The sequence below is a fragment of the Diabrotica virgifera genome, chromosome 3 (assembly GCF_917563875.1).
Source record: "Diabrotica virgifera virgifera chromosome 3, PGI_DIABVI_V3a".
Taxonomy (NCBI): Eukaryota; Metazoa; Arthropoda; class Insecta; order Coleoptera; family Chrysomelidae; genus Diabrotica; species Diabrotica virgifera.
In genome coordinates, this window is record NC_065445.1 from 180,098,227 (window position 1) to 180,114,470 (window position 16,244).

The following is a 16,244-nucleotide window of genomic DNA, read 5'->3' on the forward strand; positions in this document are numbered from 1 at the left end:
CGACTGGGCTATGCACGAAAAGTGCTTGACGTGTTCTAATATAAACAAAAGCGACGTTTTATGTGACAGAACGTGATAAAGACGAAAGTACTGCCATAAGCTTATAAGATAATTTCTGGATTTTGGACGCGAAAGGCATTTAGTAATTTACTTTGATACACTACATATTTTCAAGACAAATAAAACATTACTGAAGAATAATATATTATATTAGTCCCAACTCTTTTAACCTTCGGATGACCAAGCGGGGGAAATTGTGACCCCAGCGTATGTTTTTCTTTAATAAATTCAAAAGTATTTTCAATTTTTACCTCATTATTTTTTTATTTGACTGTAATATCATTCTAGATATCCTCATATTTTGAAATAAAAAAAATTCCCTATATTTTACGAATAAAAAATATATTCTGAAGTTGATGTTTAGTAAAATACCGTCTGTTATGTGTAATTCCGAGTAGTTTTACGCTAATGACGTCGACTTTGCAAAGTAACAAGACACTTACTCAACATACACACTACACATGACACCAATACTCGTGTTTTGACTGGCTGAATGACATAAAGTCCATGCCATAAAAAAAATTAAAAAAATAAAAAAAAATAAAAAAAAACTTCTTTTTTTGTTAATGGTCATTTTTGTTAATTCAAATGTCAAAAAAATTTTTTTGTTAATGGTCATTTTTGACACTTTTGACCTGGGGTCATCTTTCCCCCCCTTGGTCAGCCGTGTAACAAAAAAAGGTTGGTCATCGGAAGGTTAACTAGATGCAATGATTTAAGAAACACACTGGGGTCAAAGAAGAAAAATCCGGCCACGTTTGACTATAGGAAAATGAGAATATGTAATTTGGACTACCATTGTGCTCAAATCTGAAGATTGTCTCTCCTATAGGTAGAGTTTTCGTCCAATCCAGCAATGTTGAAAATCCAGAAATATTTTACAAATTTTAATGTTTAAATGGCTATGCTATTTCTGTGACTATTTCTTTAATATGTTTAGATTCTTTTTAGTATTTTATATTTGATATCACATAACTTCGAGTCCTGGATCAAGTTACTATTTTGTATTATCTATTAAATTTTTAAAATTTTTTTTTTGTTTTTTGAATTATATCTTTCATCTCGTTGGTGTTTGCCTCCATGTCCTTATATTTTATTCCACCCATTAATATTTTTTTGAGCTGAGAAAATTGTCATTTTAATTATTTTAATTAATTTATTTAAAAGAATATATATTTAAGGACCAATAAAAGAGCCAATTGTTTCTGTAAAACGGACATTTGTTGATTTTTTCTAATAATTAATTATTTTTGTTCGTCGTGTTATTTAAATACAGTATAAGAAATCCAAAATGGTACCTATATATTTCTTTGTATTAATTTTACTTTCAACGTTAAAATTCATGGCAATACTCAAGTTATCTACAATCTGTAAACGACTTTTGAATTTTTAACAAAAGTTTCTTCTTAATATCCAGGTCAAAAGTAATCTAGTTGAAACAGATGGCCCCCGAGGTAATAAGATATAAATTATATAAAATGCCTCATTACTTTCACTTGTACGCTTTTTTATTAACGAGATTATTTTTGGCTTGATCGAGAACAAAATCTAATTCGACGTTCGAATATGTTCGTGGGAATCATTTGATAAAATACTGAATATTTTAAAAAAATTCGGATCAATGTATGCTGTTAATAATTTCAAATATTCTATTTTTCAGCATTGAAAATATTTGAGTATTTCTTTAAAACTTATAATCTTAAAAACCAGGTTATAAAATTTTTGATCCTGATACACTAAGTAAATTATACAGAGAGAGTCTGTAAAGTGGAATAAATTCAATATCTTAAATACTAATTGTTTTTTTGGAAAATGCTCAGACCCGTCGATTAGTATTTCAAATTGTCCTTTTTGACATTCAATAATAATGTATACAGGGTGTCCCAATTTAGAGATATGACGTCATCGTCGATTTTCTTAAATGGCAACACTGTCATTTTGATAGCTAATTTGATAGGGTTTGTAAAGTTATACATGACTGCAAAATATCAAATTTTTATTCTCTACCATTTACAAGATAATAGAAAATAACAAAGTTATATCTGTAATTTGGAATATATTCAATAATTAAAATACTAACTGTTTTTTTGAAAAATGCTCAGACCCGTCGATTAGTATATCAAATTGTCCTTTTTGACATATAATAATAATGTATACAGGGTGTCCCAATTTAGAGATATGACGTCATCGTTGATTTTCTTAAATGGCAACACTGTCATTTTGATAGCTATTTTAATAGGGTGTGTAAAGTTATACACAACTGCAAAATTTCAAATTTGTATTCTCTACCATTTAGATGATAATAAAAAATAACAAAGTTATGAAAAAGAAGTAATCAACTAATAATTGAATTTAATTATTTCAATAAATTAAGCAAAAACTCATAATGTTGCCCTCAATTATTGTCAAATTGTCAATGGGCAACGTTATGAGCATTTGCTTAATTGAAATAAATAAATTCAATTATTATTTGATTACTTCTTGTTCTTCATAACTTTGTTATTTTTTATTATCTTGTAAATGGTAGGGAATAAAATTTTGAAATTTTTCAGATGTGTATAACTTTACACACGCTATCAAAATAGCTATCAAAATGATAGTGTTGCCATTTAAGAAAATCAACGATGACGTCATATCTCTAAATTGGGACACCCTGTATACATTATTATTATATGTCAAAAATGACAATTTGATATACTAATCGACGGGTCTGAGCATTTTTCAAAAAAACAGTTAGTATTTTAATTATTGAATATATTCCAAATTACAGATATAACTTTATTTTCTATTATCTTGTAAATGGTAGAGAATAAAAATTTGATATTTTGCAGTTATGTATAACTTTACAAACCCTATCAAATTAGCTATCAAAATGACAGTGTTGCCATTTAAGAAAATCGACGATGACGTCATATCTCTAAATTGGGATCATATCCCTGTATACATTTTTATTGAATGTCAAAAAGGACAATTTGAAATACTAATCGACGGGTCTGAGCATTTTCCAAAAAAACAATTAGTATTTGAGATATTGAATTTAGTCCACTTTACAGACTCTCTCTGTATAAACGGTCTAATATTTCAAGAATACACTTCCAAATGAAAAACCAAAAATCATGTGTTTACTATTTTTCAAAAACCTATCTAATAAAATTAAACACGACCCCCACTCCATCCCATGGAGGTAGGGTGGGAGTAACTTTAAAATCTTAAATAGGAATCGCTGTTTTTTATTAAATTATTTTAATCATTAATTTAATCTCCTTTTAATAGTATAGATATTCAGGATGCTGGATACATGGGACGTTGGCTCGGCACAGGAAGTTAAATGTAGAACAAAACATTCCAGAAAGGCATTTATAAAAATGAAATAATTTTTTAGTAACCGAGATCTGGTGCAAGATCGTACTACATGGCGTGAAAGCTTGGACGCTGGCAATTATCTCGTTACGACGCGACTACTGCAAAATTTTAAAATATGAATATTCCGCCGTATTCTAAAAATTCAATAGATATGACTATGATTCACCAGATATTATGATATATGACTTGAATTGAATACACAGTGCATTCATAAAGTGTGGAAACGGTCTATTATCTCATGACTTAATTATTTTTAGAGTTAAAGCTCTGACAGGTCGATTTTTATTTTTAAATTATGATTTTTTGACGCATGTCTCATAATAGTGACGTTATCGATTTGGACGTGATGACGTCATCCATGATTTTTTTAAATGGGAATAGGGGTCGTGCGGTAGATCATTTGAAAGGTGATTCAATTATCTATTGAATAATATAAACATTAACATCGTTATTCATACCGGGTGGCCAAAAAAATAATTTTTGAATTAAATTAATTGCCGCAAAAAAAGGATAAAACACGTAATTTATTTAACTCAAAATACATTTTACTGCTGCCAGAAAAGAGAAAAAAATGTTTATTTGACAAATAAGCATTGATTTTCGCTTAAACTAAATGTTCAAACTGTCAAGAGGCACGTGTGTGGCTGTTTGATATTTAATTTAAGCGAAAAGCAATGTTTATTTATGAAATAAATATTTTTTTTATTATATGTAGCATCAGTAAAATGTATTTTGAGTTAAATAAATTACATACATTCTTCTTTTTGCGTCAATTAATTTAATTAAAAAAAAATACTTTTTTACACCCTGCAGAAATAATTATCCTAACCTTTATATTACTGAATAGAGAATTAAATAACCTTTCAAATGAGCTACAACCCGACCCCTATTCCCATTTCAAAAAATCGATGACGTCATTACGCCCAAATCAATGACGTCACTATTATGCACTATACGTCAAAAAGTCATAATTTAAAAATAAAAATCGACCTGTCAGAGCTTGAACTCCGAAAATAATAAAGTCATGATATAATAGACCGTTTCCACACTTTACGAATGCACTCTATAAACTGACTATGTTAGAGATGAAAAAGTTTTAAGACATATGAATAGAGATTATGAAGAGGAACTTATAATAAAACGGACAATAATATATCCAAGATAAGACGTTGTTCATTTTATAACAAGTTTTGTTCATTACCTCTGCTCTATTCATATTATTTCTTAAAACTTTTGTATCTCTAATACAGTCAGTCTATTGAATTTTTAGAATATTCATAGGTATCTATATGTTATAGTCAAAGCCCGAATTTCAGGCCCTCCTAGGTTTGACTAGGCAATCCTCAGGTCTGACTGACGGCCTTAGTCAAAGCCCGAAATACGTTTCGTTCTTTGACTAGTCAATCCTAGGAGAGACTAAGTTGGTCAGGCAGTCGAAATTCAATTTTATGAAATCGGGGTTTGACTAGACAAACCCCGATCAGCTATTAAAATGTCGTAATTTGTTATAATAGGTTTAATAAAACGTCATTTTTTAATTTTCATGTTTGTTATTTTTATTATGGTCGTAATTAAAATAAAAAAATTAGTGTTTATTCTCACATATTGAGGAATTATGGCATTTAGATTTGCACATCCGTTAGAACATTTACACTTACATAATTTTGAAGAGCATTTCTTATTGCAGTAGCATTTTATAAAACCTTGTCCTTCAAATTTAGAATCTTTTGTACTAATTTCTCTCAGAGACAACTTAAGGTCTAGAATATCTTTGAAATTAAGTAAATTCTCTTTGCATTCTCTTATTTGATTTCTTGAAAAAGTGTGTTTATTTTTCCTTATTTCGTAACAACTCTAATAAACCGTCAATTGTTTTATCGTCAACTGTGAAAGAATATATTGCAATCGGAGAAAAAACTAAGGATCACTATAATACTAACGAAGCCCCTGGACCGTCGTCACTAGGAGAGGAAGAAAATTGTCAAACAATTCAGATTACTTCTTCAGATCTGGTTTGTTGTATTTGCCAAAAAGAGAGCTCCGACGCACACACGTGCATAATTTGTAGTCTGGTGGTACATGTTGTATACGCTGACAGCACACTTGGTGCATACTATGAAGGTTTTGAAAGAAAAGTTACATGCATGCTTTGTGCACACACAGAAAAGATTAAAATAAATAAAGGAAAGGCGATTGAAGGTCTTTATGCCCAGGCTAATGCTATGGAACAATTAGGTGAAAAAATAATTCATCTAATTTCGATCGGAAAAACTGTAACCATAGCGATCCCTAGCTTTGATACAACCAAAGGAGATGCTCCAAATATTTTGGGTATCATACAAGATAAAACAATAATTGACGGTGTATATAGAGTGGGTACGAAATACGGAACAATAAATACACTGTTTTCAAGAAATCAAATAATAGAATTTTCTTAATTTCGAAGATGTTTCAGACGTTAAGCTGTCTCTAAGAGAAATTAGTACAAAATATTCTAAATTTGGATTACAAGGTTTTATAAAATGCTACTGCAATAAGAAATGCTTTTCAAAACTATGCAAGTGTAAAGATCTAACGTATTGTGCAACTCTAAATAAAATGCCATAATATCTCAACATGTGAGAATAAATACTATTTTTTTTATTTTAATTACAATGTAAAAATAATAAACATTAAAATTAAAAAATGACGTTCTATTAAAACTAATTTAATAAATTACGACATTTTAAGCTGGATCGGAGTTTGACTAGTCAAACCCCGAAAAAAATATACATTCAATTACCTATAACTCACTATTAGTTAACATTAAAAGGTTTTTCTTGTAAGGGGTTTATTTCATTTTTTATTAGCTTCAATTTTGATAATTATAACTTTTTTGTAAAAACTTACACTTTTTGAGTTATTGATGAAAAATTGGTTAAAAACATGCATTTTTTTCAAGAAAAATTAAAATTTTGATCTTTAGTAATTCAAAAAGTTTTGATTTATTTTAATAACTTTATATAAAAAATTTTGCTTGAAATTTGTTCCTCTATCAAATTATGGGGTTATTTTTAATAAAATAATTTTCGTCCCTGAGAAGGGGTTTCATCCACCCCCATGGTAAAAGCGCAAGTTGGCACCATGTCACCTTTGTTCCTTGATATATTCTCTAATCACTCACCAATTTTCATGCAAATCGATTGAGGTTCAACGAAATCGGAGGTAATAGCCCATATCCACCTTCAGTGACTCCACTAATTTCTATTTTGTCCGTCATTTGATCCTTATGTAATACCTGGAATGTTGTTCGGTTATACATCATTTGTATTATTCTAATGATCTTAGGTGGAATTTTCGCGTGGCTTAAAATATTCCAAAGAGCGTTGTGTTCTATGCCATCAAACGCTTTGACAAAGTCTACAAACGTCATTGACTGCGTTCACCAGATGCAAGCACATTCACAAATGTTTGCGCTTTGATTCTAAACTTGTTGACAGCGAACTGAACGGTTGGTTGTTTAGGTTAAAATTTGACATTTTGCTTGCTTGGTTTGAACGTAACCTAAAATAAATTTTCTCAATAAATACGGTTTTGAATTAATTTTTTTTTTAATAAAGGAAAAAAGAAAATTTATTTAATAGATAATAACGTAGCAGAATGTCTTCAGTAGCCTTTATTTTATATATAAAACATTAATCAATACATTTTACAATATACACAATTCAAATTCCCGCCATATTTCAACACGTTTGCAAAGTTCAACTTAAATATCTTATAGACTAAGACTAAGTTTTCACTCTAATGGCATATAAAACAACATAATGCTATTCTACATCCCACCAGAATGAAAACAATGGGAACCTTCTCTGGTTACACCTCCGAGGCTTCTACAATTTGCAAGCCATACGGATGCTGAGACTAAGGAAGATGAGGGAATTCTACAATTTGCAATTCACGTCCCATCTGCTCAGCGCGGTAAAGTTCCAACGAGAATGGTTCCCTTCATACTCCACACAGAGTAAATGTAAATCAAAAATGAATAACCATTCTAATTTCGTTGCAAAACGAAAATACAGCCGAACCATATTCTACTCCAATCAGAGAGCGCTGCAAGCACCTCTACCGGTTTCGAAACTTATTAGTCTCTCATCAGGAGGCACATATGCTGCTCTCCCTGATCCAACCAAAACAAACCCCAGCGTGCAGTCCCGGATTGCAACGAACGAAATGGCATAGATGCCCTAGCGGCAACTGCTACAAAAAGACTAAGTTTTCACTCTAATGGCATATAAAACAACATAATGCTATTCTACATCCCACCAGAATGAAAACAATGGGAACCTTCTCTGGTTACACCTCCGAGGCTTCTACAATTTGCAAGCCATACGGATTGTAGAACTGTAGATTGTAAAATTGTAGAAGCCTCGGAGGTGTAACCAGAGAAGGTTCCCATTGTGTTCATTCTGGTGGGATGTAGAATAGCATTATGTTGTTTTATATGCCATTAGAGTGAAAACTTAGTCTTTTTGTAGCAGTTGCCGCTAGGGCATCTATGCCATTTCGTTCGTTGCAATCCGGGACTGCACGCTGGGGTTTGTTTTGGTTGGATCAGGGAGAGCAGCATATGTGCCTCCTGATGAGAGACTAATAAGTTTCGAAACCGGTAGAGGTGCTTGCAGCGCTCTCTGATTGGAATAGAATATGGTTCGGCTGTATTTTCGTTTTGCAACGAAATTAGAATGGTTATTCATTTTTGATTTACATTTACTCTGTGTGGAGTATGAAGGGAACCATTCTCGTTGGAACTTTACCGCGCTGAGCAGATGGGACGTGAATTGCAAATTGTAGAATTCCCTCATCTTCCTTAGTCTCAGCATCCGTATGGCTTGCAAATTGTAGAAGCCTCGGAGGTGTAACCAGAGAAGGTTCCCATTGTTTTCATTCTGGTGGGATGTAGAATAGCATTATGTTGTTTTATATGCCATTAAAGTGAAAACTTAGTCTTTTTGTAGCAGTTGCCGCTAGGGCATCTATGCCATTTCGTTCGTTGCAATCCGGGACTGCACGCTGGGGTTTGTTTTGGTTGGATCAGGGAGAGCAGCATATGTGCCTCCTGATGAGAGACTAATAAGTCTCGAAACCGGTAGAGGTGCTTGCAGCGCTCTCTGATTGGAGTAGAATATGGTTCGGCTGTATTTTCGTTTTGCAACGAAATTAGAATGGTTATTCATTTTTGATTTACATTTACTCTGTGTGGAGTATGAAGGGAACCATTCTCGTTGGAACTTTACCACGCTGAGCAGATGGGACGTGAATTGCAAATTGTAGAATTCCCTCATCTTCCTTAGTCTCAGCATCCGTATGGCTTGCAAATTGTAGAAGCCTCGGAGGTGTAACCAGAGAAGGTTCCCATTGTTTTCATTCTGGTGGGATGTAGAATAGCATTATGTTGTTTTATATGCCATTAGAGTGAAAACTTAGTCTTTTTGTAGCAGTTGCCGCTAGGGCATCTATGCCATTTCGTTCGTTGCAATCCGGGACTGCATGCTGGGGTTTGTTTTGGTTGGATCAGGGAGAGCAGCATATGTGCCTCCTGATGAGAGACTAATAAGTTTCGAAACCGGTAGAGGTGCTTGCAGCGCTCTCTGATTGGAGTAGAATATGGTTCGGCTGTATTTTCGTTTTGCAACGAAATTAGAATGGTTATTCATTTTTAAATATCTTATGTTTGCAAAATGGCGACCGCTTTCCAAACATGTTTGACGTTAGCAAGTCGTTCAGAACCATAAAGCGCAAACTGATTGCCAACGTTTGCATCTGGTGAACGCGCCCATTATCAGTGCTGCATTCTTTTCTTTAATTTCTTCTATGATGATACGAGATGTAGCAATCTGGTCAATACAGAATCTTCCCCTTCTAAAACCCGCTTGTTCATTGCGAAGATTTATATCGATTTCGATGTTAATTCCTTGATGTAAAATATACGCTAGTATTTTATTTATAGAATATAATAGCGTTACACCTCCTCAGTTTTCGCATAGAAGCGCGTCACCTTTTTTGGGAAATTTATTATAATTCCATTATTCTACTCTGTAGGTACATTTTCTTCATTCAATATCTCTGTCAGCGATTGTGCCAGTAACTCCACTGTTTCCTCAATGTCAGCTTTCCACAATTCGGGTGGAATATTGTCAATTCCCGCTGCTTTGTTATCCCTCAGGTGACGGATTGCTTCACATAATTCTTTCTTCGTTGGGCTCTCTGCATTTATTTTTAAACAGTTTTTAATTGATCCTGCTGCATGGTCTTCTTGCGTAAACGGTTCGCTTTCTTGCTCTGCTATGAGTTCTTTGTAGTACTCTTTCCATCTATGGGTCTGTTCTTCTGTCGTTGTGAGAAGTTGCCCTCTTTTAAGTTTTAGTGGTTTGTTCTTGTTTGTGTTCCTATTTGCCAAACGCTTGGTGTTTCTATACAATTCTCTTTGGTTATTTGTTGCTGCTGCTTCTTCTGATGCTCGAGCCATTCACTCTGCCCATTTTCTCTTGTCTCCTCTTTCAGTTTAATATTTTTAATATGCTCACATAATAAAATGACCACTTGTAGATTATTACTTTGATTTAATAAGAATTTTAAATTAACTGGATGTATGACATCCTTTAACTTATATAATTATAAATTTTTTCCAAAAAGATTTTCAATTGAGCTTGTATTAGAGAGCAATTTAATATTTGATGCTCTGCGTCTCCTATTTCTCCACAATTGCAATATGGATCGGTTTTTAAACGAATTTTAAATAGAAATTTGGAAACCGGTACGTGATTAATCCTCAAACGACAAATTTTTCTTATTGCATTTTTGGAAAGATTCCCCTTTATAAACCATGGTTTTTTGGGAATCGTTTCTTGAATTTGTTGGTAATGTTTGCCTTTTTTTTGTTTTTATTATCTTCTTCCCATTTTGATTTCCAAACGTTGTTAATAACTGTTTTTATTTCATTTGTTGTACATTTGTATTTTGTTCCTTTTCCTTCGTGTATGGCCCTTTTAGCTAAGACATCAACTGTTTCATTGCCCAGTATTCCACAATGGCTTTGACCCATATTAGATGTACTGTTTTGAAATCTTTATTTAATTCTTCAACTTTTTGTAATATTTCTAAGATGATATAATTTATTTTAGATGTAGATTGAAGGTGCTTAATTTCTTGCAAAGCACTTTTACTGTCAGAGAAAATATAAATTTTCTTGTTTGGAAGATGTTGGCAGTATTTTAGGGCTTCTAATATGCCTATTAGTTCAGATGAGTATATGCTACTATTTGCGTTTAATTTAAACATCTTACTCTCATTTGTTTGAGGATCGTATATTGCACATGCTGTTCGTTTAGTACTTTTGGAAGCATCGGTGTAGATTTGATAAGCATTCGATGATAGTTCTTTAATATCAGCTTTAAACATCACATCTCTAATACGTGTTGGGTAATTGGAATAATCTCTTAGGAAGTTTATTTTTAAATTTTTTAATTGTACTATATTAAAAATATAATTTAAATAAATTGGGGTTGTATGTAAAGTTTCTTTATATTCTGCCAGTTCTCTATAACATTCAGCAATACAGGGAGATTTCTTTTTTTCCAATAACTTTTTATTAAATCATTTATCGAAAGCCAATGAATTTTATTAATTATTTCTGATTCTTTATGTGATAAATTTACTAAGAATTGACTACACAGTTTATTTCTTCTTAACCTTAATGGCATCTCTGCGCACTCCACATGTAGATTGTTTATTGGAGTAGATTTTAAGGCACCTATGCAAAGTCTTAAACATTTATTGAAAATATTTTCTATTTTTTGTAGATGAACATTTGCTACATCTGCATAGAAAATAGATCCGTAGTCTATTTTTATTGATCTAATATAGGATCTATACATCAGTAAGGAAATATTAGGATCTGCTCCCCATTTAGAATGTGAAATGGTTCTCAACACGTTCACTCCCCTTTCTGCTTTCTTAACTGTGTTTTCTATATGTTCCTTCCATAAGAGTTTCTGATCCAAAATCACCCCAAGACATTTGATTGATTTTTTAACCGGAAATTTAATACCATCTATTACTTCTATTTCCTTTGGCATGCCTTTCCTAGGTTTGGTAAATATACATGCTTGTGTTTTTTTATTTGAAAGGGACATACCATTTTTAAACGTCCAATTTCTAATTGCAGTGTAGGTCTGTTTTACCTTTTCTACACCTGGATTTATTTCTGTTTGGTCACTATAAATTACCAAATTGTCTGCAAATTGTAATATTTTAGTATCTGTTACCGATTTTTCCAAAATGTATATATTAGGTATAAAATTGGACTTAATATTCCTCCTTGTGGTAATCCGTCTTGAGCTATTTATGATCCTAAGCGTTCATTGTTAATTTGAAGATATGATTTTCTATTACAATACAACTAGATTATTTTTGTGTTAAAAGACTCTGGTAATCCAACATAAATCATTTTATTATACAATATGTTGAGGTTAACATTATCGTATGCACTTTCAATATCTATAAATAGAGATGTAACTGATTTATTATTAGTGAAGGTTAAATTAATATCTGTTATTAAATGACTTAGATTTTCTGTACCAGAATAACCTTTTCTGAAGCCGAATTGGGTCATGGACATTTTATTATTAAGTTCTAGCCACTTCTCCAATCTCATTTTAACCATTCTTTCAAAAGTTTTAGCAATACAAGATCCCAAAGAGATACCTCTATATTAATCTGGTGATTCGGGACTTCGATCTGGTTTTAGAAAAGGAACAACTAATAATTCTTTCCAACTAGAGGGGTAACTTTCAGTTGTCCATATATCATTGCATATTGCCAAGATCATCTCCTTTGCAGCCATCCCTAACTTATTTAGCATAACATAGTGTATATTATCTATTACAGGAGCTGTATTTTTAGTTGTTTTAATGGATGACTCTAATTCGTCCATAGACAATTTTTTAATTAGACTGTGTCTTTCTGTATTTACTGGATACAATATATCTTGTCTCGGATCTGGCGGTGCAATTTTATTAAAGGAAGTTGTTGTCCATTCCCCTTCTATTGTTGAATTTATTGGTGGTTTGTACACATTCTTTAGCTTTTTAACCTGTCCCAAAATATTTTTAATATCTGTGTTTCTGTTTAAAGACATGCTAAATTCTTTCCACGTTTTCTTTTTATTCTGTTGTATAATTTTTTTCGTTTGGGCTACACATTTATTATAATTAATGTAGTTTTCCATTGTTCCTTTTTTCTTGTACCGTCTTAATGCTACCTTTTGTTCTTCGACTGCCCTACTACATTCCTGATTCCACCAATGTTTATTAAATTTTGGATTAATTGATTTTCGCTTCTCTGGTATACTAATTGCATTTACCTCATTTAGTTTAGTAATAAAGTCTGTATATCTGTGACTGCCTTTATGAGTTTGTGCATATTGTTCCATATGGGAGAAAAAAATCTCCCAATCTGCTTTATCAACATTCAATTTTTCCAATTAGTTTTACAATCTATATTACTTACACTAACGTTTATATTCATTTTTATACAAATTACATAATGATCTGAGCCTAGTATTGTATCGTCTACATCCCATTCAAATAAATGAGCAATATCGGTTGTACAAAAGGTAATATCTATAGCTGATTTATTAAAAAATCCCGGCCTTGGTAATACCGTTTCTTTACCAGTATTTAAATATACAGTACCACTCTCATCGCATGCTTCTAATAGATATTTTCCCGCTCGATTCGTTGTACTACAACCCCAAGCAATATTGTGACTATTAAAGTCTCAACCAACTAAAAATGGTTTTTTTAAACTATTAAAAAAATTTTCCAATCATTTTTAGATATAGATAATCCTGGTTTTACATAAATAGAGTATATATTTATCTTTTTTCCTAAATTTAAGTGAATGGTTACCTGTTTGCACATTACATTATTGATTTTATGAAATGCTGGAGCTAGAGAAAAACCTATACCTTCTATTAGCAGTACAGCCACTCCTCCATATCCATCACCTCTATCTTCTCGAAAAAATTATACCCTGTGAATTTAATATTTATGTTTGGTTTAAACCAGGTTTCCGACAAAAAGCATACAGATATATTCTTGTCAAAAAAATATTTCTCTAAAGTACCTTTATTTGATAAAACTGATCTACCATTCCATTGTAGGAAATTTATATTAGCCATTTCTAGTAAGAATTTTCTCTATACTATTTTTTAAAACTAACAATGTATTTGCTTCTAAATATTGATTTAAATTATTTAGGATAGTTGTAAAGCATTCCAAAATATTATCACACACATTTTTTTATTTATTTGTAAATTAGATGAAATATTATGATACTGTGGAACATTATGAAAATTACTATATATTGTTTGTGATTGTGGTTTCGGTTTACTTAGTATTTCTTTACGTTGTTCAAGCGTTGCCGTGTCATTTGTTATCAAATTAACACTTTCTGTTCTTCTACGTTTTGCTATTGTATAATGATTCGATGTTTAACTATTTTTTACTGCCGATGAGAAATTTTTTTGATATTTTGTTTTAGCCTCATAATAAGATATTTTTTCTACGTTCATTATTTTTTTAATACTCTTTTGGTCTTCTCTTTCTGGACACTCAGCACTTATATCTGTTGCGGAATGATTCCCGTTACATAATATGCATTTTACTGACTCTTTATCTAAACATTTAAAACTCTCCTGTTCTCCAGCACAAAGCCTACACCTGTCTGTTCCTCTACACTGTAAACTAACGTGTCCGTACCGTAAACATTTCAAACATTGAAATAATCTCGGTTGATACGTTTCTACCTCGTACACTAATATTTCTGTAACTATCTGATGTGGCATTATTTGCCCTTTAAATGTAACAATTATGGTAGATGTAGGAACAAAATCTGCATTTCCTGAATTTATAACCTTTCTATTTATTCTTTTGACGTCTATAACATCAAAATTGTATCCGTATCTTGGTTTAATTAATGATTTCAATTCTTTTGTATCTAAATCTTTATCTACCAACTAAATTACGTCCTTTTTTGAATAATAAAATTTGGTAGGTAAATACGCAGTATAATTTTTAATAGCTAAATTTTCTGACATTATTAATTTATTTGCACTTGCTCCCGAATTTAGTTCTACCTTAACTTTATTTCTACCTATAACGATTATTTGATTAATATTATTTTGAATCTCTGGAACCGAATTATTTATAATTTTTGCTGTCCCAATCCGATGAAATTTTTCAATGTTGCCTACACTATTTTCAATATAAACATAATAAAGTCCATTATCAGTTGCATTATACAAGTTTTTGTTTGAGTTCTTAATTACCTGACTGTTATTTACGCTCGGAGTGGTATTTACCTCACCTAACTTACTGTTATTTGTAAAATTAAATCTTTTTGATATTACTGTATTTTGATTAAAAGTATTATTTTGACTTACCGAAGCCTCTGAATATTTATTATTATCATGATTTTCCGTTACCTGCGTATTTTTCTGAATACTACCTAATCCGGGTGTTTCCAATTCTGTTTCCATAATTTCGCCTTCGTTGTTGAATTTTAAATTTTTTCCTCGATCTGGTGGTTCAGGAGGTATATCATTATCAATATTATTATTGTCCATTTATAACTATAAAAGCCAGTGTAATTTCACTCACTCGATACACGACCGATTCGTTTGAAATTTTAACACTGAATAAAGTTTAAGATTTAAACGTTTCTATTTCTGTTATTTTTTACCCTACAGAAATAGTAATAGCTATTTGTATAACAAGGGAGGAAAGTACTACTTTTCCTCCCGAGAATGAAGTTTACTGCCCGACGCGTAGCGGAGGGCAGTAATCATTCAAGGGAGGAAAAGGTACTTACTCCCATGTTATACATATGATTTTTCCACCTTCCTCAAATAACAAGTAATTTTTTCATTTTTACTTAACTTATTTATGTAACTAACCAACAAAATTTATTAGAACTGAAACTAACAAGTAGGTACAATATAACTGTCAACTGTCAAATATAAGTCAAATTATTAATGTAAACATTGTTAAATCAGAATAACAATTTACTGTTTTTTACCATTCTGAAATATACAGAGTGTTTTTAAATAAACGTTAAAATGTATAGATACTTACTTAATAGAAAATAGATATTGTACAGGGCGTCAATAAGTTATATTTCATGAATGAAATACCATGACGTCACTTTTACTTTTCCTCCCTAGGGAGGAAAAGTACAACTTTGCTCCCTACAATCAGGTCCGGAAAAGTATACTTTCGGTAGAGGTAGGTGGAAAAAATATTCGTTATAGAAAAAACTAAAATTTGGTTTTTTATAATTTTTTACGTATATTGAGTATCTTTTAAGTTATTATCTACTGTATGGAACGAGTCTGTGTACTCTAATATAGAGTATGACATTATACTAACGTCATACTCTGTATTCGAGTACACAAACTCGTTTCATACAGGTTCTCTGAACTTTAAATTGGAATATTTCCTAATGGTGCCTTTTGGTATTGTCATACCTGGGTTAAACAAAGAACTTGAATCGAGTCGAAATTAATTTCATTAGTATGTTGTTTATACGTAACTGTCAAAGTTGAAGTTGAAGTTGTGGCTCAGGCCGTATTTATCACTAACTTAATTAACCCTTTCCATTGCCTGTTGTAATTGATCTATGCTACTGGCAAATATCACCGTGTCATCGGCATATTTAATATTGTTCGTTAACTCACCGTTTATTTTTATGCCCTCATTTGCATTTTCCATACATTTTTTTAA

At 31.7% G+C, this 16,244-nt stretch overlaps 1 protein-coding gene across 8 annotated transcripts in view; it reads left to right on the forward strand.

Annotated features, from left to right (window-relative positions):
- LOC126881421 (mucin-17-like) overlaps positions 1-16,244 on the forward strand; it is a 440,757-nt gene that overhangs the window by 134,740 nt on the left and 289,773 nt on the right. The gene's annotated exons all lie outside the window — the stretch shown is intronic.